Source organism: Bos grunniens, chromosome 1 (assembly GCF_055505025.1).
Source record: "Bos grunniens cultivar Pamir isolate PY7600 chromosome 1, Bosgru_T2T1.0, whole genome shotgun sequence".
NCBI classification, from domain to species: Eukaryota; Metazoa; Chordata; class Mammalia; order Artiodactyla; family Bovidae; genus Bos; species Bos grunniens.
In genome coordinates, this window is record NC_141165.1 from 115,506,932 (window position 1) to 115,529,200 (window position 22,269).

At 37.8% G+C, this 22,269-nt stretch overlaps 1 protein-coding gene and 1 non-coding gene across 6 annotated transcripts in view; both read right to left on the reverse strand.

Annotated features, from left to right (window-relative positions):
• EPHA6 (EPH receptor A6) overlaps positions 1 to 22,269 on the reverse strand; it is a 1,018,620-nt gene that overhangs the window by 76,179 nt on the left and 920,172 nt on the right. The window lies entirely within an intron of this gene.
• On the reverse strand, positions 18,029 to 18,135 carry LOC147380156 (U6 spliceosomal RNA). The gene has a single exon (XR_015135313.1). It is a non-coding gene; the product is annotated as a U6 spliceosomal RNA (small nuclear RNA).

The window sequence follows — 22,269 nt, forward strand, 5'->3', positions numbered from 1 at the left end:
TCCATCCACGGAATTTTCCAGGCAAGAGTACTGGAGTGGGGTGCCATTGCCTTCTCCTGACACCTACTAGAATGGCTAAAATCAAAAAGACCACCAATAACAATGTTGGCAAGGATGCATTTAAATTAGAACCCTCATTCATTGCTGGTGGAGTCATAAAATGTTACACCCATTTTAGAAAACAATTTTGTAGCTCCTCAAAAATTTAAACATAGAGTTACAATGTTTAGGTCTACCATGGCCTGGAAATTTCACTTCTAAGTATATAGTCAAGAGAACTGTAAAGACATGTGTACACAAAAACTTGTACATGAAAGATCATAGCAGTGTTATCCATAATAGTCAAAAAGTGGAAACAACTCAAACATCCATCACTGATGAATGGGTAAACAAAACACAGTATCCCATACTACAGATATTAGTTGGCAATAGAAAGGGACAAAGTACTGATTCATGCTACAACATAGATAAACTTTGAAAATACTATGCTCAGTGAAAGAAGCCAGTCAGAAAAGACCACCTGCTATATGATGTGTTCAGAACTGGCAAATATATAAAGACAGAAAGTAGATTTGCGGTACCCTGAATCTCATGGACAGAAGAGCCTGGTGGGCTACAGTTTGTAGGGTTGCAAAGAGTGGGACATGACTGAAGAGACTGAGCCCACATGCACAGGACTGTGGATGAGTGAGGACAGGATGAGGTGTGACTGCTAATGAGTAGGGGGTTTCTTTTGGGGATGGTGAAAATGTTTTACAATTAGATTATGGTGATAGATGTACGATTCTGAAGATTAATGAAAAAATCATTGACTCATAAGCTTTAAATGAGTCTTATGGAATATAATTATAAAAATATAAATATAAAATAATATACATCTCATGGAATATAAAAACTGCATCTCATTAAAGTTGTTGGTAACAATAACCCTACATAGGAGACAGAAAAGAGACACAGATGTATAGAACAGTCTTTTGGACTCTGTGGGATAAGGTGAGGGTGGGGTGATTTGAGACAATAGCATTGAAACATGTATATTATCATATGTGAAACAGATCTCCAGTCCAGGTTCAATGCATGAGACCGGGTGCTCAGGGCTGGTGCACTGGGATGACCCAGAGGGATGGTACAGGGAGGGAAGTGGGAGGGGCATTCAGGATGGGGAACACATGTACACCCGTGGCGGATTCATGTCAATGTACAGCAAAAACCACCACAATATTGTAAAGTAATTAGCCTCCAGTTAAAATAAATATATTAAAAAAAAGAAGATTGCAAAAGAGAAAATGATGTGGAAAAAACTGACTGCTAGAATCCAAAGTCAACTATGAAAGCTAAATCCTTCTCTGTATAACTCTAATGAGATGAGGTTTAAGGTAGACCAGTTAAGGTAAGTCAGACACGACTGAAGCGACTTAGTAGCAGCAGCAGCAGTTGTATTTAAGAAATAAAAAGAAGTCAAATCAAGAGAAAAAAAAAAGAAAATGAAACACAGCAATATGAAGACTGGCCCACTCAACTTCTGAAATAACACTGTGTAGTTGCAGCCAGAGCAGGCTGTCAGGAGGGGCTAAAGAGGTTTCACCTTAGCCTGAAGTCATAGGTATAGAGTTCCTGTTCATACCCCTCATAGGTGCCATCTCTCAAAATGGGCACACAAAAAACAAAACAAAAACTAGCTTCTTGACAAAACTAATTTTTGAACCTCTGCTGCTGCTAAGTCGCTTCAGTCATGTCTTGTCTGACTCTGTGCAACCCCATAGACGGCAGCCTGCCAGGCTCTCCCATCCTTGGAATTCTCCAGGCAAGAACACTGGAGTGGGTTGCCATTTCCTTCTCCAACGCATGAAAGTGAAAAGTGAAAGTGAAGTTGCTCAGTCGTGTCCGACTCTTAGCAAGCCCATGGACTGCAGCCCACCAGGCTCCTCCATCCATGGGATTTTCCAGGCAAGAGTACTGGAGTGGGGTGCCACTGCCTTCTCCAACTAGCCAAATTCAAACAGAATGTTTTTCAGCATATCATCAATTTTAATGGAATTGAACATACATCTTACTATAACACTAGAAGGACAAATTGTTGGCTGTACCATATTTATTGGGACATGTAAACAGAGGAATCTCACAGATGTTTGAATAAACATAAGCCATTTGGCCAATCTCTAATACAAACATCAAAGCTTATATTGTATTCTGTGAACTTTCAAGTGAATTTATAAGTCCCCATTATGTGCAGATGGTATTATTTGGCAAAATGCATTTACTGAACATGATATCTATTATTACAAGTTTAATGTGCATAAAACTAAACCAAAGATTTTTAAATCTTTTGATTATTTCAAGTTATGAAATGTTATAGGGCAAGTCAGTTTTCACAGGAAAGAGAACCTTGAGGAAATAAAAGTAAAACTATATTAAGCATTTAAAATACTAGTATAATCTATACTTTTGGTTTATTCAATAAATAATGACAAATTTAAATATACAAAATATTTTAAAAATCTTCATTTAGGAAAGAGAGAATGGCTGGTGTTATGGATAAAAGGAGCTTTACTGTTCTAATGAAATAATTATTTCATTCTTATATTTAGAAGTGGGCAAAACCTCAAGTTAGTTTTTAAAAGTTATAATCTTATTTAGAAAAAAAGTGGATAGAAGTACATACTACTTAAAAAAGTGGTAATCTCATATGAGAAAGAACCTTATTACTAGGTGGTTTTATATCAATTCTAATACACTATGGTAGAAACATATGTCATTTTTTCCCCCTAAATTGAAGCCACGAAAGACATGTGGAAGGAGAAACCTACATATCAAATGAGAGAAGAAATATACCCCAAGAAATCTCGAAGTACACTGACAAACATGATTAAGAATTTCCCCTGGAAATTACTATATTTCATATGAGGAAAACAGAGAGCCATAAGTGAGATTTACGGCATTTGTATGACTTGGTCACAAGTATTCCTTTCCTCTCTGCACTGGCCATTGTTCACTGCATGTGAAGAATACTTCCCTACCTCACTGACAGAACTTGTGTAGGAGACTCACTCCAATATAACATGCAGTAAAATGTGTCAGTCATGTCCAACTCTTTGTGACCCCATGGAACCAGGCTCCACTGTCCATGAAATTTTCCAGGCAAGAATATTGAAGCAGGTTGCCATATCCTACTCCAGGGTAGGAAAGTTATGATCAACCTAGAAAGCATATTAAAAAGCAGAGACATTACTTTGCCAACAAAGGTCCATCTAGTCAAGGCTATGGATTTTCCAGTAGTCATGTATGGATGTGAGAGTTGGACTGTGAAGAAAGCTGAGCGCCGAAGAATTGATGCTTTTGACCTGTGGTGTTGGAGAAGACTCTTTTTTTTGGGGGGGTTTATTCTCACTTTATTTCTTTTTTTTAATATAAATTTATTTATTTTAATTGTAGGCTAATTATTTTACAATGTTGTATTGCCATACATCAACATGCATCTGCCACGGGTGTACACGTGTTCCCCATCCTGAACCCCCCCCCACCTCCCTCCCCGTACCCCTCTGGGTCATCCCAGTGAACCAGCCCCAAGCATCCTCTACCATGCATTGAACCTGGACTGGCTATTTGTTTCATATATGATATTATACATGTTTCAATGCCATTATCCCAAATCATCCCACCCTCTCCCTCTCCCACAGAGTGCAAAAGATGGTTCTATACATCTGTGTCTCTTTTTCTGTCTTGCATACAGGGTTATCATGACCATCTTTCTAAATTCCGAATATATGCATTAGTATACTGTATGGGTGTTTTTCTTTCTGGCTTACTTCACTCTGTATAATAGGCTCCAGTTTCATCCACCTCATTAGAACTGATTCAAATGTATTCTTTTTAATGGCTGAGTAATACTCCATTGTGTATATGTACCACAGCTTTCTTATCCATTCATCTGCTGATGGACATCTAGGTTGCTTCCATGTCCTGGCTATTATAAACAGTGCTGCGATGAACCTTGGGATACATGTGTCTCTTTCAATTCTGGTTTCCTCAGTGTGTACGCTCAGCAGTTGGATTGCTGGGTCATAAGGCAGAAGACTCTTGAGAGTCCCTTGGACTGCAAGGAGATCCAACCAGTCCATCCTAAAGGAGATCAGTCCTGAGTGTTCATTGGAAGGACTGATGTTGAAGCTGAAACTCCAGCACTTTGGCTACCTCATGTGAAGAGTTGACTCATTGGGAAAGACCCTGATGCTGGGAGGGGTTGGAGACAGGAGGAGAAGGGGACGACAGAGGATGAGATGGCTGGATGGCATCACTGACTCGCTGGACGTGAGTCTGAGTGAACTCCAGGAGTTGGTGATGGACAGGGAGGCCTGGCGTGCTGCGATTCATGGGGTCGCAAAGAGTCAGACACAACTGAGTGACTGAACTGAACTGAACTCCAGGGTATCTTCGTGATCTAGGGATTGGACCTGCATCTCTTGTATCTCCCTCTTCGGCAGGTGGATTCCTTACCATTGCTCCACCTGGCAAGTTCATATGGGGTCAGATACATCATATCAAGCCAGGGCTTTAATGTACTTGGCCGTCACTTTGACAGTCCTGCCCGGTACCCCATGAGAGGGCATGCTTTACAGAGATGCTGTTCCTCAACTTGGGTTCCAGAATGAGAAATATGAAACAAACCTGAACTTAACTAGCACTGTAAGTAGAGTTGGTACAGCTGACCTGGTGACTCATGAGTAAGAAATAAAGGCTAGTTATAAGCCATGGAGACTTTTGGGGGAAGTGGGGGAGGGCACTGCTTATTATGCAGTCTTTCTACATCAATAACTTTCTTTTTTTTTCTTTTCCCAAACTTTCTATAACAGCAAAATTGTTAATGGTTTCAACAAAATTGTATAACATCTCTAGTTAAAAAAAAAAAGCTATGTGGACAGGTATACTTCCTGCCCAGAAAGGAAAATACAGTACAAAATAACTTAATTTGGGATCCTTTCTCACTCTCAGTCTGAAATAGCAAATAAGCTTATTGTACATCATTATATTAGAATCTCTGACAACTAAAAATGAAACAAAATTCTTGCTTCCAGTTTGAATGTCAGCATTTTTTGAATACATTATAGCTACCATGTTCAATGAGACTTTAACCACATGTATTACAAAAATGAAGATACAGATTGAGAAAAGACACTAGGCATCTGTAGCACAGCACAAAAGTTATCTTTGTTCCTTATACCGACGGAACTATGGCAGACTAAAATACATGAAGCGCTTGAAGACGATGTAATTGGAAAAGAAAGCAAAGTAAGACCTCTGACACTAAGAACAGAGACAGGATATCATGCCAGTAATTAAAGTATGGAAAAGTAACTTTTATGAGGAGAGATATTACAGTGGAAAGGACTTTTATTTGTCCTTTTCATGCACCATAAGAGACAAAAAGCGTGACACACAAATCACTGCAGGTGAAGTACAAGTAAGCCTTTCCGCCAGATGGCTGTAAACAACTCTCAGAACCATGAGAGTCAAACACAGAATCTCACCCGGCAAAATATGGGAGCTTTCTTTTGTTTTTTTGTTGCTGTGCCACAGGTAAACAATGTATACCCTAAAGCCACTGAAGGTAGTAAGATACTTACTAACAGATGTCAAGGAACATGGAATCCAAGATCCAGTGTTCCCTAATGTTTATAAATGCATCTCTTTACTATAATTCTGGGCGATTTTCAGGGAAAACACTTGAAATCTTATCTAGGCAAATGCTGTAGCACCATGTGTCAGTGTAAACAAATGTGGGCACAAAAGCTAGGAAAGATAGTGCATGTCAGCTATAAACACATCAGCGAATGAAACCAAAAGGTCTTATGCATTAGAGAGCATCTTAATAAATTCACAAGAAGAGAGCTGTAATAAACATATCCTGGAAAATTATAGTCCTGTTCTGAGCCTATAAAGTCAGGCATATGTGTAGAGTTTGAGTTTCTGAGACTTTCAGTTTGTCTCACTGAATCTTACTTTGCATTTATGCATCTCATTTGTGGATGTGTCTGTGAGTGCCATGAGGGCTGAGAGTAGATTAGACCTTATTCCTGTTTCTCTATGAAGTTCCTAATATCTGCCATATAAAATGAAATATACTTTCGTGAAAGAAAAGGTGGAAGGAAGTATGGGAAGAGTAAGGGAGGGAAGGAAGTAAAGATGGAAGGAGGGAAGAGAGGGAGTGAGGGAGGGAGGGAAAAAGGAAGGGAAGGAGGAAGAGAGGGAGAAAAGGCAGACATTGATCACTGGTAATGAGTCACTACAGCTGCTGGACCTTCATAGGTGGCCCTTTAATCTCCAGATAATCCCTTCCAGTTCAGTTCAGTTCAGTTGCTCAGTTGTGTCTGACTCTTTGCGACCCCATGGACTGCAGCATGCCAGACTTCCCTGTGTCCATCACCAACTCCTGGAGCTTGCTCAAACTCATGTCCATCGAGTCGGTGAAGCCATCAAACCATCTCATTCTCTTTGGTCCCCGTCTCCTCCTGCCTTCAATCTTTCCCAGCATCAGGGTCTTTTCTAATGAAAATGAGAATCCTTTCCTCCAGTGTAGAAATGTTTCCTCCTCTTATTTTTCTCAATGGAACTGATGTGATAACATATCATAAAATAATAACTATATTCATTTATAACTTCTGAATGTGTTTTTAAAATGTTCCTTGAATGACTATAATGACTGGGAGTTTAAACTATGTTGCTCATTAAACTAGAACATGTGTGGCTCTTAATTTTGTATTACTTGTAATTGTCAGTAAGAATATCATACTTGGGGTAACACCATTCCATTCCAGGGCTTAGGGATTTGCCAAAGAATGTATGTCAAAAAAGGTAGAAGGATAGCAGAAGAAATTAAGGTAGAAGTAAGTTAAGCTTGTGGACTTTGGATTCTGCTCTTGAAGCTTAGCCTTATATTTTATTATATGTATAATATTTGGCGAATTACATATTTTTTTAATGCTTCAGTTTCCCTATATTTCAACTAGTGGTAACAGTACTTGTAGAAATTATTATTGGCTGTTTACAAATATTTGTTCTTCTCATTCTAGGAGAGATTGTTTTGAAGAAGTTCGGCATGGCCAGGTGACCAGCTTTGGTCAACAAAATATAAGTAGAAATGATGGCTGTCATTTCCAGTCAAAGCTTTTAAGAGTCAATGTGCTATTTGTCACTCCCTTTCTCCTTGTTACAGGGACCGAAGATATTCCAGATGGTAGAAGTGCTGTCATACTAAGTCTTTATGTGACAACCATATAAAGCACAATTTCTAGCTACAGGATATAAAGAATGAGCAAGAAATAAACCTTTACTGTATTAAGCACTGATGTTAGGGGGGCTACAGCTGTGTAACATAGCCCTGCCTGCTGACATGCTAACTTTCGTGAGTTGTATCAGTAAGCGAACTTAAAGAAGTAAACACACACAATGTCCTTAGAAAGCCTTCAAGCAGAGAGTTATCTATTATTCTTATTTTAGACTGTTGCTACAGTGTAATGGCAAAACCATTGACTGTACTTTTGGCTTCATAACTTTGTTCACCTCCTCATTTGATGACAGTTTTATAGCATAATTTTCTATAGAGAGAATACAAAGGGAATTCAGTCTTGTCCTTGCCATGGTTGGTCAAGATTTGGTTTTATTATTAGTTTACAAAAAATTATTTCAGCTTCATAACTTTTTATAGGTTATATCATGTAAATTTTTATGATGGTTGCTAAATTTGGGAAAACCTATCAAGTTCAAAATATTAGCTGTTATAGGCAAACATGCTGTTTTCAGTACTATTCCAGATTTGTTTCCTACAAATAGGGATCCTGTTACATTCTGTTTCATGTAATACCCATTAAATGTGAGAAAAGTTATGATGCTTTCAAAATTGTATACACTGCATTATCAAATATCTTTTTGACAGGAGAGATATTCTGTTTTGATTGGACCTTGATAAGAACTGGATCTTCTACTTATAATCTTATGTATCTGCCTTAAAAAAGGTAAACAGACCAGTTCCCGTCTCCCTCCCTTTCAAACCTTGTTTCTCCTTTACTGCTGACATTCTTTCAGGGTTGGGTACCTTAGGGCATGTTCAATCACCTTAATGTTTCTAGGCCTGCACCTTTGTATCATGCAGCGATTCAGCATGGTGGGTGGAGGGGTATTTCTGGAAACCATGCCTATAACATGTGGCTAGCAGTAACATTACTACACATGGAAACGACTCAGAAACACATGAATATATTCCTCTGAACTAAAAATAAATGTATCTCCAACTCATCTTTGTGGTAACTGAATTCTCAAAATGCTAGTGGTCGCTCCAGCCCTGGGAGAAACATGACGGAGGACAAGTCCGTCAGAGTGGAGTCAGCAAACTGAACCAACTGCTATTAAAATATATTACCCCTGCAAAGCTTATAACAGATGATCATAATAACATGTTTCTGCAACTTTCCTTAGATTCTCACAAGAAGCCTTTAAATATTAAGCATTAACTTCATAGTAAATTTTCTTCTCTTCTTATAGATTAAATATTTGTTCTTATACTCGCTCATTCATTAACTGAGAAGTACTGAACCTTTAACATGCTTTGACCATATGAACACACATATAAAGCAGCACCCACTCTGAGATAGCATACATTTTCACAGAGAGGTGGACATGTATATAAAAATCAGTAAATCCAGGGAGTACCAGATACTCTTTGATATCAGTCCAATAAACATTCACTGAACTATTTCTGGTCTTCCCTGACAGCTCAGTAAAGAATCCTCCTGCAATGCAGGAGACCCCAGTTTGATTCCTGGGTTGGGAAGATCTGGTGGAGAAGGGATAGGCTACCCACTTCTGTATTCTGCCTGGATAATTCCATGAACTGTATAGTTCCATGGTGTAGCAAAGAGTCAGACATGAATGAGTAACTTTCACTCAGAGTATATCTTTTTTTTTTCCCTCCTGAGCAGAAGTAGGATTATGTTGGGCTTCCCTGGTGGCTCAGCGGTAAAGGGTCTGCCTGCAGTGCAGGAAACCTGGGTTCAATCCCTGGGTCAGGAATATCCCCTGGAGGAGGGCATGACAGCCCAATCCAGTATTCTTGCCTGGAAAATCCCACGGACAGAGGAGCCTGGCAGGCTATAGTCCATGGGGTCGCAAAAAGTCAGACATGACTGAGTGACTAAGCAGCAGCAGCAGGATTATGTTGGGCAACTCACCCTATTCTACAAAATCATATTCATAAAAGCATTGATGGTAGTCCTGTTTGCTTTGCCTGTGATTGACTCAGGAAGAGGCTTTGGCCAATGTAATGTGAGGGGAAGTCAGCTGAGGTGCTTCTGGGAATGCTTAGTGAACAACTCCTCTTCCTCCTCTATAAAGAAGCTGCAATGGGATGACTGGAACTGCGGCAGCTATACTGCAACCAGACAGAAAGCTACACTGACCATAGACGGGCAAAGCAGTAATATGGCAAGACATATGAGGCATTTTGTGGGGTTGGTGGGCAGCAAAATTAATCAACCCTAGGGCTAACTTATGCCTGGACTGAAAGTGCTTTAGGAAACTTAGAACTCAAAAAGAAAATTTTTAATAAACTAGAAGCTTCATATTAAATTGTCACAGGTTATTCTTTTGCCAGCTACTCTCCTCTCTGTAAAATTGCAGTTTTATTTCTCATACTTGAATTCTGGTCCACGTATGAAAAGCAAATGAATACCTCAGAGGGTGATTTGATTATCCTTTTATAGTTACTACATTTGCACTAATGTATTGAGGGTTATTATGCTGTTTATTTTCTATAATTTTTCCCAATTAACAGTTATTACCAGGAGCTATCTTTGTTAAGTGAATGTTGCTGCATACATCAGAGAAAGTGTAGTGATATAATGTAGACAACTGCAGAAAAGGGCTTTTTATACAATGGTCAGGAACTAAAACATCACCTTAATGCAATTAAAACTGTACATGTTCACAAGAGCGTGGTGTCAATAAAGGCCGAATTAACTGACATTAGGAGAATTACTCTTGCCTGGCAAATCCCATGGACGGAGGAGCCTGGTAGGCTGCAGTCCATGGGGTCGCTGGAGTCGGACATGACTGATCGACTTCCCTTTCACTTTTCACTTTCATGCATTGGAGAAGGAAATCGCAACCCACTTCAGTGTTCTTGCCTGGAGAATCCCAGGGACGGGGGAACCTGGTGGGCTGCTGTCTCTGGGGTCGCACAGAGTCGGACACGACTGAAGTGACTTAGCAGCAGCAGCAGCGGCAGCAGCAGGAGAATTTAGCTTAATTAAAAATTATAATTCAGAAGTATTCTAAGGCATCTTTTTTCCTTAAAGGAGAAACATTCTTCTAATGGTTTCTGACTAAAAATGTAGATACAGAATAGAAATGATATCTGGGAAAATACTATAGAAGCTTCTATAAAATTTATAAGAATGCACTCAACATAGAAGGGAAGATTTTGCTGTTATTAAGATGTAGTCAGGTTACAGCCAGCTGCTGACATTTGTTCCATCTGAGCTGAAGCTAGGTGGAACATCACCGTGTTTATAAATTCTTACAGTCCAATATGAGAGAACGCATTTTGTTTTGAACAAGTGAGTAGTGACAGACAAGCTGTCCATAGAGTATACAGATGACAGATCAAGAGGAAAATGAGCTCTGAGATAGTTTTACAGCATCCTTCACTGGAAAAATGGCCATGTGACATGTGTGCTGTGCACAGTGGGCTTCGGTATTAGTGTTTATGCTGCTGGAAAATGTATTGCTTGAACTAAATGCACCCTCTATTGAGCACAAATTTCAACCACAATTTAATAGGGAGATCATTACTTCTGCAAAAGGATTTTCAAGATTAGCTGTGAGGAATCGAATCATTGTCTACAGAGGAAATGGAGATGTTACTTGCTCAGCATTGTAAAATTGTATGGCAACATAGACAGACATGGTCTATTATTTATGTCAATAAGTAGAAGGATAAATTTTTTAAAAAGTGCATGCTTCAGTTGAGTTGTAAATACTAACACTTCTACTTAGCCTTATTAATCCCTGAGGATTACTTATTTTCCTTAAGACATCTTATTTTCAGCTTCCAATGGTACTCTGAAAAGCGATCTGTTGAGGGAATGGAGTTGAGATATTTCGCCATCATGTACTCCTTTCACCTGTTTAAAGTGATGGTTTTCATCACGTTGTTCCCCTTCCACTGACTGATCAGAGTTGTATAGGAGGACTGGCTAAGTGCCTTGTAGCCTACCAGGTGATCTAAGTAGTCTATATAAGAAGAGAAAGAATAGATTTAATTTAAATTATTGAATTAGATGGGCTGCCCAATATTAAGGAATGGGTATTGTGGCTGCTGCCAGTGTCTAATAGTCAGTGTGTGATGCTGCTCATGTCACATAATCAGTAATTCTAAACTTTCAACTTCTTGGCATATAAGTATTAAGCTGGACAGGCTTTCCATGATAGCTATGACAAACTTTATGGTTATTAGAGGCCAAATACATTTTAAAAGTTACATGTATCATACATTTTTGTTACAAAGGATTCAAATTATATAGAACTACACAGAATAAAACATATTAGCTCTTCTTCAGCTCTGTCCTAGTCAGTAACAAGGTTGAGCTTGGTATTACACCAACCTGCTTTAGCACATTTTTCTTTGTTTATAATGTAGTATTTAATTACAAACATACCAGTGCATCAGATGTTTGAGTAGCTTAAAGAGCCTGTACAAGTAACAGATTTATTAACTGAATAAACATACATAAATATATATAAAAATATTATGCTCAAAATTTATATCCCCAATATGCTTTTAATTTTTTCCCTTAACACTATGCTTTATAGATCTTTCCAAGTCAATCCATGAAAGTCAGCTTCACTATTTTTAATCTGTATAATATTTTATTGTGCAAATGTATAATTATTGATTCATTATTACTGTATTGGAGGATACTTCATTTGCATTCAATTTTCTCTATCATAAATAATGGTGCTTTCAGTATCCTGTGCATAAGTTTGTTCTCATGTGAAAGTATTTCTGTGGAAAAGAGTTCTAGTTGGCTAAAAGTTACAAATTGAAATTTTGCGATACTGCCAAATGCGCTTCAAAATAGGCTTATTAATTTATACTCCCACCAACAGTGTATGAGAGTACTTATTTGTACTTATCACTGCCAGCTCTGGATATCATAAATCTTTTTAATTTCTGCTAGTCCTATGCTTGAAAATACAATCTTATTTAGTTTTATTTTGCATTTTTCCAATTATTAGTGAGGTTGGGCAGCTTTTTATATGTTCACTGTCATTCGCATTTCATCTTCAGTGAATTGATTTTTCTCATTTTTTTTCCCTATCTGACTATTTTTTATTATTGATCCATGAATCTGATGTCTTATCATTCTTGTCTTGACCTACTGACCTTTATTTTTTGTTAATCCTGATGTTGATTCTGTGTATTTCTTCTATGCATGTGTGTGATACAGCAGTTACAAAAAAAATACTTAATAGTTTTTCATTGTAAAAGTAAAAATACAAAGATTTTTAAAATTCCTTCTTGTCTTCTATTATTTAAAACACCTCAGAAAGCCAAATATTTGGAAACCGATAATAGACAAACAAACTATGATGCTATTAGCTCATGTCCTGGCATTTTTGTTCAAATGCTTACATCTGAAATAATTGAGAAGCTGGGGAACCCACCCATTTTTCACTTTTCACTTTATTAGGTGACTCATGAATTCAGTAACACTCAAGTACCTATACTGCACACACAGATATAAAAATAAATATGTTCTTTGATGCCTCCTTCAAGGAATTGAGAGTCTAACTAGAGAGAGATACACATACACAGTTGTTGAGAGATCCTAGGGTGTGTGATCCGTGGCTGGGTGTGTCTACCTGGTACACTGTGGGCCTGGCGCTCCAGACGTCTCCTTCTACAGGGCAAGTCTCTCAGAGAAAGCACAGTAAGAGAGAACAGAGTGAGCACTGTGAGCCAGACATGTTACTGAATCCTTAGATTGCAGAGAATAGATGTGGGTTTGAGTACATGTGCTTATGGCTGCAATTTCTTGGTTTCTTCCCACCATCGGGTTTATATTTGTCTGCAGATTTGAGCAGGGAGGGAGGAAGGGGAGCTGAAAGTCAAAACTGACAGAGGTATTTCATTAAAACCCTAAAAGACATAAAAAATATAAGACGTACTTTGGGAGCTCTGTGTAATCAAGTGTTGCTCTAAGAAAGTAAAAGTGACTTCTCTAACCATTTCATGACAGAACATCATGCAACAACACTTACTGAAACAGGTTCCCTGAAAATAAATTGCCAGTGTAAGGCAAGCAAAACATTTAGGGTCAAATACTTTGGGTCACAAAGGGTTAAACAAATGTTTTAATGTTGAGCCTTCTAAGAAACTTTTATAAGCTGATGTCCCTTGGTGAATTAATAACACAGAAATGCAAACTCAAAATAACTTAAGAACAGGCCACCTTTGGGGTTATCCCAGGAAAACATTTCTCAAAGAAAGATGCTTTGTCATATTGAGGGGTCTGGTACCTCTATGTACATCCACAGATGCCCCTCTACTCACGTTCTAGATAAGATCAAGGTAAAATCCAAAATAGCTAAGGTTATTTACTCTTAGGTATATTTAAAAGCAAATGATTGACTGGGGACTGAATTAAACATTTAATTATATTCCAGTTAATGACTCTTTCATTAAGCATGTGCCGTATTATAGTACATTAATCAGGCATGAGATACTTAGAGTTACTTTTAACAGCTTCCTGCAACCTTGTTTACCATGCCCACTAGTACCACAGAATGCATTTCGCATATTAGAAGTCATGATTTATTGGTTTAGGCACTTTGTATACTACTACACACAGAATTCCATGATTATCTTGTAGTTCATAGAAAAGACCTGACAGTGTGTTACTAAGCCTTGCACATTCCAAATTGCCACTGAAATGAAGAAAAAGGCTAAATAATAGATTAATTGCTAAAAATCTTAGAAGTAGTGGGGGCAAGAGATGTAAGAGCTAGGCAAATTCCTTTCTGAGAGTTGATAGGGTAAAGGATACAAAATATGTGTTAAAAGCATATTAAGGTAACTATCAGTAGAAAACCTCTAACTCACCAATGAATTACAAATAAACAGAGTTATTTTGACTAATGCAGAAAAACTATGAAAATAGGAAAAGGTAGATTGGAAAAATAAGATGACAGAAGTAACACTAAGCATATCAGTTATAATAAATGAAGATGTGTTAAATTATTTATTAAAAGATACAGACTCTCAGATTGAGTCTCATGCATACATGTATGTACACACTCACCTAACTGGCTATTTGCAAGACAATAATCCAAAATAAAATGACCCATTAAGATTAAATACAAAAAGTACAAAAATATTCCACATCAATCAAAACAGAAGTGTAATCAGGATCTGTACTATTCATATTAACAAGAATGAAAGTAACAGTTATAAAATTTTGTATATAAAATAGCCAACATCAAAATACATAAAGCAAAATGATTAGAATGCCGGGAGAAACAGAACAAAGTTATATGGAAGATTTTACTTCTTTCAGTTTAAATGCTAAGCTTTTAGGTCAAATACTAGTAAAGGGGCAATTGAATCACCACCCTGGATTCTTTACCTCCATAGCAGGAGAGAAGCATGTTCCCTTTTCCTTGGCCCTCATTTTCCAACAGAAATGTAATGTGACCCATTTGTATAATTTGACGTTTTCTAACAGGCACATTAAAAACAGAGTAAAAAGGTTAAATTAAAATGTTTTACTTAATCCAATATATTTAAATATTATTTCAACATATAATCGATATAAAATATTAATGAGAGATTTCACTTTTTTCATTCTATGGAATCTGGTTTGTATCTTACACATACAACACTTCTCAATTTGGATGCTAAATTTTCATAACAATGCTTGATCTCCATTTAAATTCTATAAAATATATGACTGAAACCACAGAATTACATACTCAAGCTTTTCCAAACCTTCTGAGATTTTTCAGAAGACTAGAACGAGCATCAATTTTTAAATCAAAATTAATTAAAATCAAATATAATAAAAAATCAGTTTCTCAATCACACAAGTCACATTTCAGTGTTCAGTAGATACATATGTCAAGTGGCTACCACTTCAGATGGCAAAACGCTAGGTAACGTTTCTGTTCTCCTGATGATTATTCCATATCATATCCTTCTTAAACCACTAACATTTCCTACCTCATCCTCAGTTATAACTGATTATATTTCTAACATGCTTGAGAAAATAGTTATCCTGAAGAGAACTTCAATAAACTGGCATGATCACATCCGGACCCATGTACTCTATTTTCTTTCCAGTACTCGAGATGAACAGTTCTTACTCCTAATCTAAAATCAGTCCTTCCTCTTGTGCATTATATTCTATTCTCAAGGACATAATTTCAGGAAATCTGACTGCCCTGTTTCTCTAGAGAGAAAAGTCATACCATACTATGATCTTAAAAATGTTCTACTGTCTTAATTTCTTTTTCCAGCTTGTGTCCCGTTTCTCTGCTTCTTTCTATAGAACTTCTCAAAAATTATCTATACATCCTGGTCTCAATGTTTCTCCCCTCATTTTCCTTTATATTCATTCCAGTCAAACCTTTACCTTCACTGTTAACACTGAAACTACTATTTCAAAGACATCAGTGGCCTCCTTTTTGTTAAATCAAATGGTCAACTCTCACATCCTCTCCCTTGATATTAATATATCCTTTCTCCTTAAAATACCCTTTTCACTTTTATCCCTGGACATCATGTATTCTTCACTTTTCTTCTACCTTGATGATTATTTCCTCTCATTATTCTCCTCATCCTCTTCCCAACGTCTTAGCTCAGACTGACCCAGGACTCTTCTCATATTTGGCAATTTCATCCAGTCTCATGGCTTTAAATATCACTGATATGCCAGTGACTTGCAAATGTGTATCCCCAGCCTGAATTTCTTCCCTCACTTCTAGCCTTATATACATCTTGCACTCAACATCTTTCCTTGGTTATATCAGTTCAGTTCAGTTCAGTTCAGTCGCTCAGTCGTGTCCGACTCTTTGCAATCCCATGAGTCGCAGCACGCCAGGCCTCCCTGTCCATCACCAACTCCCAGAGTTCACTCAAACTCACGTCCATTGAGTCCGTGATGCCATCCAGCCATCTCATCCTCTGTTGTCCCCTTTTCCTCTTGCCCCCAATCCCTCTCAGCATCAGAGTCTTTTCCAATCAGTCAACTCTTCGCATGAGGTGGCCAAAGTACTGGAGTTTCAGCTTTAGCATCATTCCTTCCAAAGAACACCCAGGGCTGATCTACTTTAGAATGGACTGGTTGGATCTCCTTGCAGTCCAAGGGACTCTCAAGAGTCTTCTCCAACACCACAGTTCAAAATCATCAATTCTTTGGAGCTCAGCTTTCTTCACAGTCCAACTCTCACATCCATACATGACTACTGGAAAAACCATAGCCTTGACTAGACGAACCTTTGTTGGCAAAGTAATGTCTCTGCTTTTTAATATGCTATCTAGGTTGGTTATATAACTGGCACATAAAACTTAACATATCTAAAATCAAGTATTTTTTTCCCCTAAGTGCTTTTCCATGTATTCTTCCCTTCTGGGTAGCCTAGGAAACCTTAGAATTTTCCTTTTACCTTTAAATTAAAAAAATAAAATCATGTCTAGTGCAACAAGAATGCTGTTAGCTGTGTCTTAAGAATACACCCAGAATCACCCAGAATTGGATCACTTCTAATCACTTCCGTTTTTTTCTTTTTACTCTTGCATACATTTTAGAATTTTGTAAGGTGGCCATTCTTTTACCTTTTAAGTCAAAAGATGACAGGATGACATCCAGTACAGTAGTTTACTTCTGATTTAAGATTTAATTTATCTATGTAAGCATTCCTGAAGTTCAATGAAAAAATTTGATGTAATATATCAGGGTTTGTTCTTTAATAAGGTATATAGATACATATTCAGAAATTAGAGAACAAATGTTTTGGATAAGGTTATCACTCTATTGTATCATAAAGTGAATTTCAAAGTTATGCTAATAAAGTTATAATTTGGTTTTCTAGGTTCCAAAACAAGAGTTATGCTATGTAGATTCTTTGGGTTGTCACTTTCCACTGGGTCTTTGTTACTCTTTAAACTTCCCATTCAAGGCCTGTGCAGTTTGTTTAACCATAAAACTGGAATTGAAGCAGGTCTCTGATTGCTTTCTGCTGTTCTCCTTGTGAATTAAATGTATAACAGTGTATTGCTATTTCTTTTGCAGTTTGTCTGCTGCAAAGCACAGGCCCCAGAGATGTGATTTTCATCAGAATGGGAGAGAGAATCCCCATTTGGCTATATATATTGATATATTAGAATCCTGCAAGGTTTTACTTATTTATTTATTTTTTGAATTTTATCTTATTTTTAAACTTTACAATATTGTATTAGTTTTGCCAAATATCGAAATGAATCCACCACAGGTATACCTGCGTTCTCCATCCTGAACCCTCCACCCTCCTCCCTCCCCTACCCTCCCTCTGGGTCATCCCAGTGCACCAGCCCCAAGCATCCAGTACCGTGCATCGAACCTGGACTGGCGACTCGTTTCATACATGATATTATACATGTTTCAGTGCTATTCTCCCAAATCTCCCCACCCTCTCCCTCTCCCACAGAGTCCATAAGACTGATCTATACATCGGTGTCTCTTTTGCTGTCTTGTACACAGGGTTATTGTTACCATCTTTCTAAATTCCATATATATGCGTTAGTATACTGTATTGGTGTTTTTCTTTCTGGCTTACTTCACTCTGTATAATAGGTTCCAGTTTCATCCATCTCATTAGAACTAATTCAAATGTATTCTTTTTAATGGCTGAGTAATACTCCATTGTGTATATGTACCACTGCTTTCTTATCCATTCATCTGCTGATGGGCATCTAGGTTGCTTCCATGTCCTGGCTATTAAAAATATGGAACGCTTCACGAATTTGCATGTCATCCTTGCGCAGGGGCCATGCTAATCTTCTCTGTATCGTTCCAACTTTAGTATATGTGCTGCCGAAGCGAGCACTCCTGCAAGGTTTTAATTGCTCATGTAATCTCACCCCAAATTCCTAATCACACGCCACTTCCTAGCTGACAATACCTGGTGAAGTGAGTAAAAAACGGGTTTGTGTCATAGCCTTCAAATAGAGAAGGATGGGGAAGGATGGAGAACCACAGCGCAAGGTTGTGGTTAAGAAATGTGCTTTAGATGACAGCAGTGAATAATAAACAGAGTGCCTGCTTCAGCAAATGGTTTTCCTGTCTCCTTTTAATTGAATCAGTCAGTTATTAGACTCAAATAACCATTTCCTAAAGTGGCTTCAATAAGTGGCTGCAGTACAGAGGCCATTGTACTGTACTTTTCAAGGACTTGATTCAAACTCTGTAATTAAATTTTCCTGATTCCTCTAAGTCACAGGGCTACCACATGCGCAGAGCAGAAGCTGGTCCTGTCTAGAGAAAATGTGTTTTCATCCTCTTTAGGAGAAAGGCAGAATATGGGTTTATTAATTAATAAAATGAGTAGATAAATTATTTTATTGTCTAAAAGGAAAATTATTTTGTATAGCCAGAAGTACCCAAATATTCTTGAAAACTGCAGGCTCAAATGGATAAAAATGAACTGCTGAAAAGAAGTACATTGCAACCATTCTTGGCTGAGTGTGTTATGAAGCATTAGCAAGCAAGCTGGAGTGGATCAATACAGCCTTATTAAAATCCTTAGGTGGGTAGTAGAATCGAGACAATATGTTCACTTGGTTGGAATGCAGTTTCAGATACTTAGAAAAGAAACACAGTGCTGTTAATATGCTTCCATTACCACTCACATAGGCATTATTTCTTGGGCGATGAATCACTACCTAATCATCTAGTTTTTTTTTTTTTTTCCGGTCGAGTGTTACAGTTAGCTTTTAGTGTTATAAGTTAGCTTCTCTCTGTTTTTCTACCTTCACATCATTTTAAGTATAGGTCTTTCTTACAAAATGTCACTCTTTTCTTTGGAATATTTAAGACTTTTGGAAAGCTATTCCACACTACTACTACATAAGTTATATTATTTAAGTCAAGGGTAAAATATATGCTTAATACTAGACAGAGTTATAATTAAAAATTATTGCAGAAAGCAAGATGCAGTTTTTGTTAGAGACATGGTATTCATGGTACTCATACTTCCCCATGTGCTCAGAAGTACAAGTCTGGAGCAAAGAGATTCTTAAGGAGATGGACTTGGTCAATGGCCCAGCCTATAGAGGCCTGCGGAATAAGGTTTATCCTGATTTGGGGGCTTTTTGTTTGGAAAACTTGTTCTGAAGTCCTCATATTGTGGTAAACCCACCCTTACATGTAACCTAGAGTGGAACTAATAGTCTTAACCTGATCCTAACCTGTTTTCTACCAAATTAGGTTAGGCTGCTAGCAAGACATCCCAAAACTCAACTGGAGAAACACAGAAAAGGCTCATATTTCAATAACTACTAATTCAGCTCATCTTCCATCAGTACAAAGTGAATGGGGATGTTATCCCTTCAAAGTAATGGTTTCATCTCCTCTCCTCCCCTGCTATGTCCGCAATTGGTTGGACTATTCATGCCACTCTCCTTCCTAGGTCTCTTCCTTCTCTTTCTCCCTCTTCCTGTCTCTGTTCTTCCTTTCTACCCTCCAGCTTTTTTTCATATTGAGCCTACTGAAATAATACCTCAGAAATGAGTCTTTACAAACCAAATGCTTGCAACTCTGACTTTAAAGAGAAGAAAAACTAGAGATAAGGAAGTAGTGTGAAGATAATTGATGTTTAAAGATTTTTCATAATTTAAAAAGAGAATTATCCACAGAATTCTGTTAATAGCTAGTCTCCTTCAGGACTTTTTTTTAATGGTCAGATGTGCAGACATTTGGTTTAGAGAGTCAGCTCCACACACTTTTACTATAAGTTCAGGGAAATTTTAGCTGGTGAAGTTTCCATTTCCTTTTCACTACCCAGATCATTTTCACTTTGGAATGCAAATGAATCAAAGCTGAGGTTCCAATATGAAAAATCCATTTCAGCAAAATCAATTTAAAGGAAAAGTATTTAGTTTAGTTTTTTAGAGTAAGGAATAAGTTTCTGCTCTCACGTGACCCTGAGAGAAGTCGCTTATATAAAATGGTAACAAAAACAATCTTAGCAGGATTTAAGGAGAACTCACTTTGACATGTTCAAAGGTATCTTTCCCCTCCTCTTTCATCATCCTTCCTATCAGGGGTTCCTTCTTCTCCCTTCCTCCTTCTTCCTAATTTCTTTTGATTCTTTCCTTTCTCCTTTCTTCTTTCCTGTCTTTTAAAAGCAAACAAACAAACAAACAAAAACAGTAGGCTAGGGATGCAGCAGTACGTTTACACTCTCCTCCACGCATGTGTCTGTTTTGCCTCCTTGTGACCTTCACTATTTTCAGTGACTGTGCAATTCTTCTTTTCTACCTAAACTTCCTCTAATCACTCCCCTACTCCTCTCAACAGGTAAAAAGAATTATAGTAAATAAAGTACTGGTCTTGAAAGCCAAAAACTCACCTAATTTGTAGAAATAAGAATAGTTTGGAACAAGGACTGCTAATAGCAAAACACTATTCAGAGCGAAGTTGCAGGGAGTAAAGTATGGGATTATCATTATAAAGGCAAAAACTATTCAGCAGAAAGTAGCGCAGAGTCAGACACGACTGAAGTGACTTAGCAGCAGCAGCAGCAGCAGCAGCATTCTTTAGAGTTGGAAGTTGGAGTATTATTCGGTAGACCCACAAAAGCACTCTGGGTGATTTAAGAGGTAAGAATCAGAACTTTAAATTGGAATTGAAAAAGACTTATTATATAATTAATCCCTTTGACTAGGAAAGGAACAATACAATTTTGGAGCTAAATTTAATTGAGATTTAAGTAGATTCTTTGAAACTCTTCCATTTTTCCTCTGGAAAGCGCTAAGAGCTCATCCTTTCAGGAGTAACGATGGACTGTATAATCCACTAGTGCACGGTATATCCTAAATCAAGTTCTCAGCAGCCACAGTGGGGCAGTCAAAGGTATTCTGACTGAAATGAGAATCTAAACAGCTTTGCAGTGCGCATAAGGAAGGAGGTTAAACCTTTTGGAAAGAAAATGATCAATATTATAGCTTCTCTTTCTCCTCTTTTTTATTTTTGACATTGAAAATTTATTCTAGGATTTCATCTTTTAACCCAAGACTCCTGCAGCAATTTCTTAACAGTTCCTGCACACAGTTTTAAAAAAGGATTAAATCATTTTGGCCTGAGTCTAAGGTATTTTAAAGTACTATCCTCCCTGCAAACAGTATCAAGATTATAGCAAGGAGACTAGATATTAAAGAATAATAAGGCAATGTGCAAATTAAGCATTTTACATTTGACTTCCATTGAGGACTTTGCCACCTAGGTAATCCAACTGAATAGGCTCTATAAATCCACATTTTCCAACACGTAGTTCTCATACACCAGTCAAGTAACAGCAGACTGAAGCAGGCTTTTTAAAAAAGGATTCCAGGGACTGAAAAAGAATTTATCCTACCAGCTTTTTCCTTAAGAAAGGAGGTCCACATGTCACCTGTCATTATTTCCTTTCTCTCCCCCTCCTACCTTGCCCCAGTCTTCAGGGACTGAATTGAAAGAGAGGGACGGACAATGACTGAATGGTGTGGCTACTTGAGAACTTGTTCCTAAACCCCATGTCTCCTGTTCTTAGCTGGCTTTCTGTTCACAGGAAGTTATTTATGCTATAGGTGGGCCAAGTTTACAATAAACCACATAGGTGGTATCATGTTTTTACAGAAGGGAGAACTGACTCTCAGTGATATTTTAAAAAATGTATGGTCAGTGACTGAGTTGACACCTCACAGGGGCCACCAAAGATTGTGAAAGGAACTAATACAGCCCACCCAGAAGATCTACAGTAATTTAAACTTAGGTGTTCTTAGAGGTCATCTAGGGGGCCATCCCACACCTCCTAGATCCGATGAGTGAAACCCTTGTTTGTGTAAGAGTTAGGAATCCTGAGCAGATGAACAGCAGAGTCTAGTAAAAAAACTCCGGGAAGCCTTCATGACATCTGTTTTGAAGAAGGAGATGGAAGTGTGTGTGGTGGTGGTATTTGGGATTGACAAAGGACCTCTGTGGA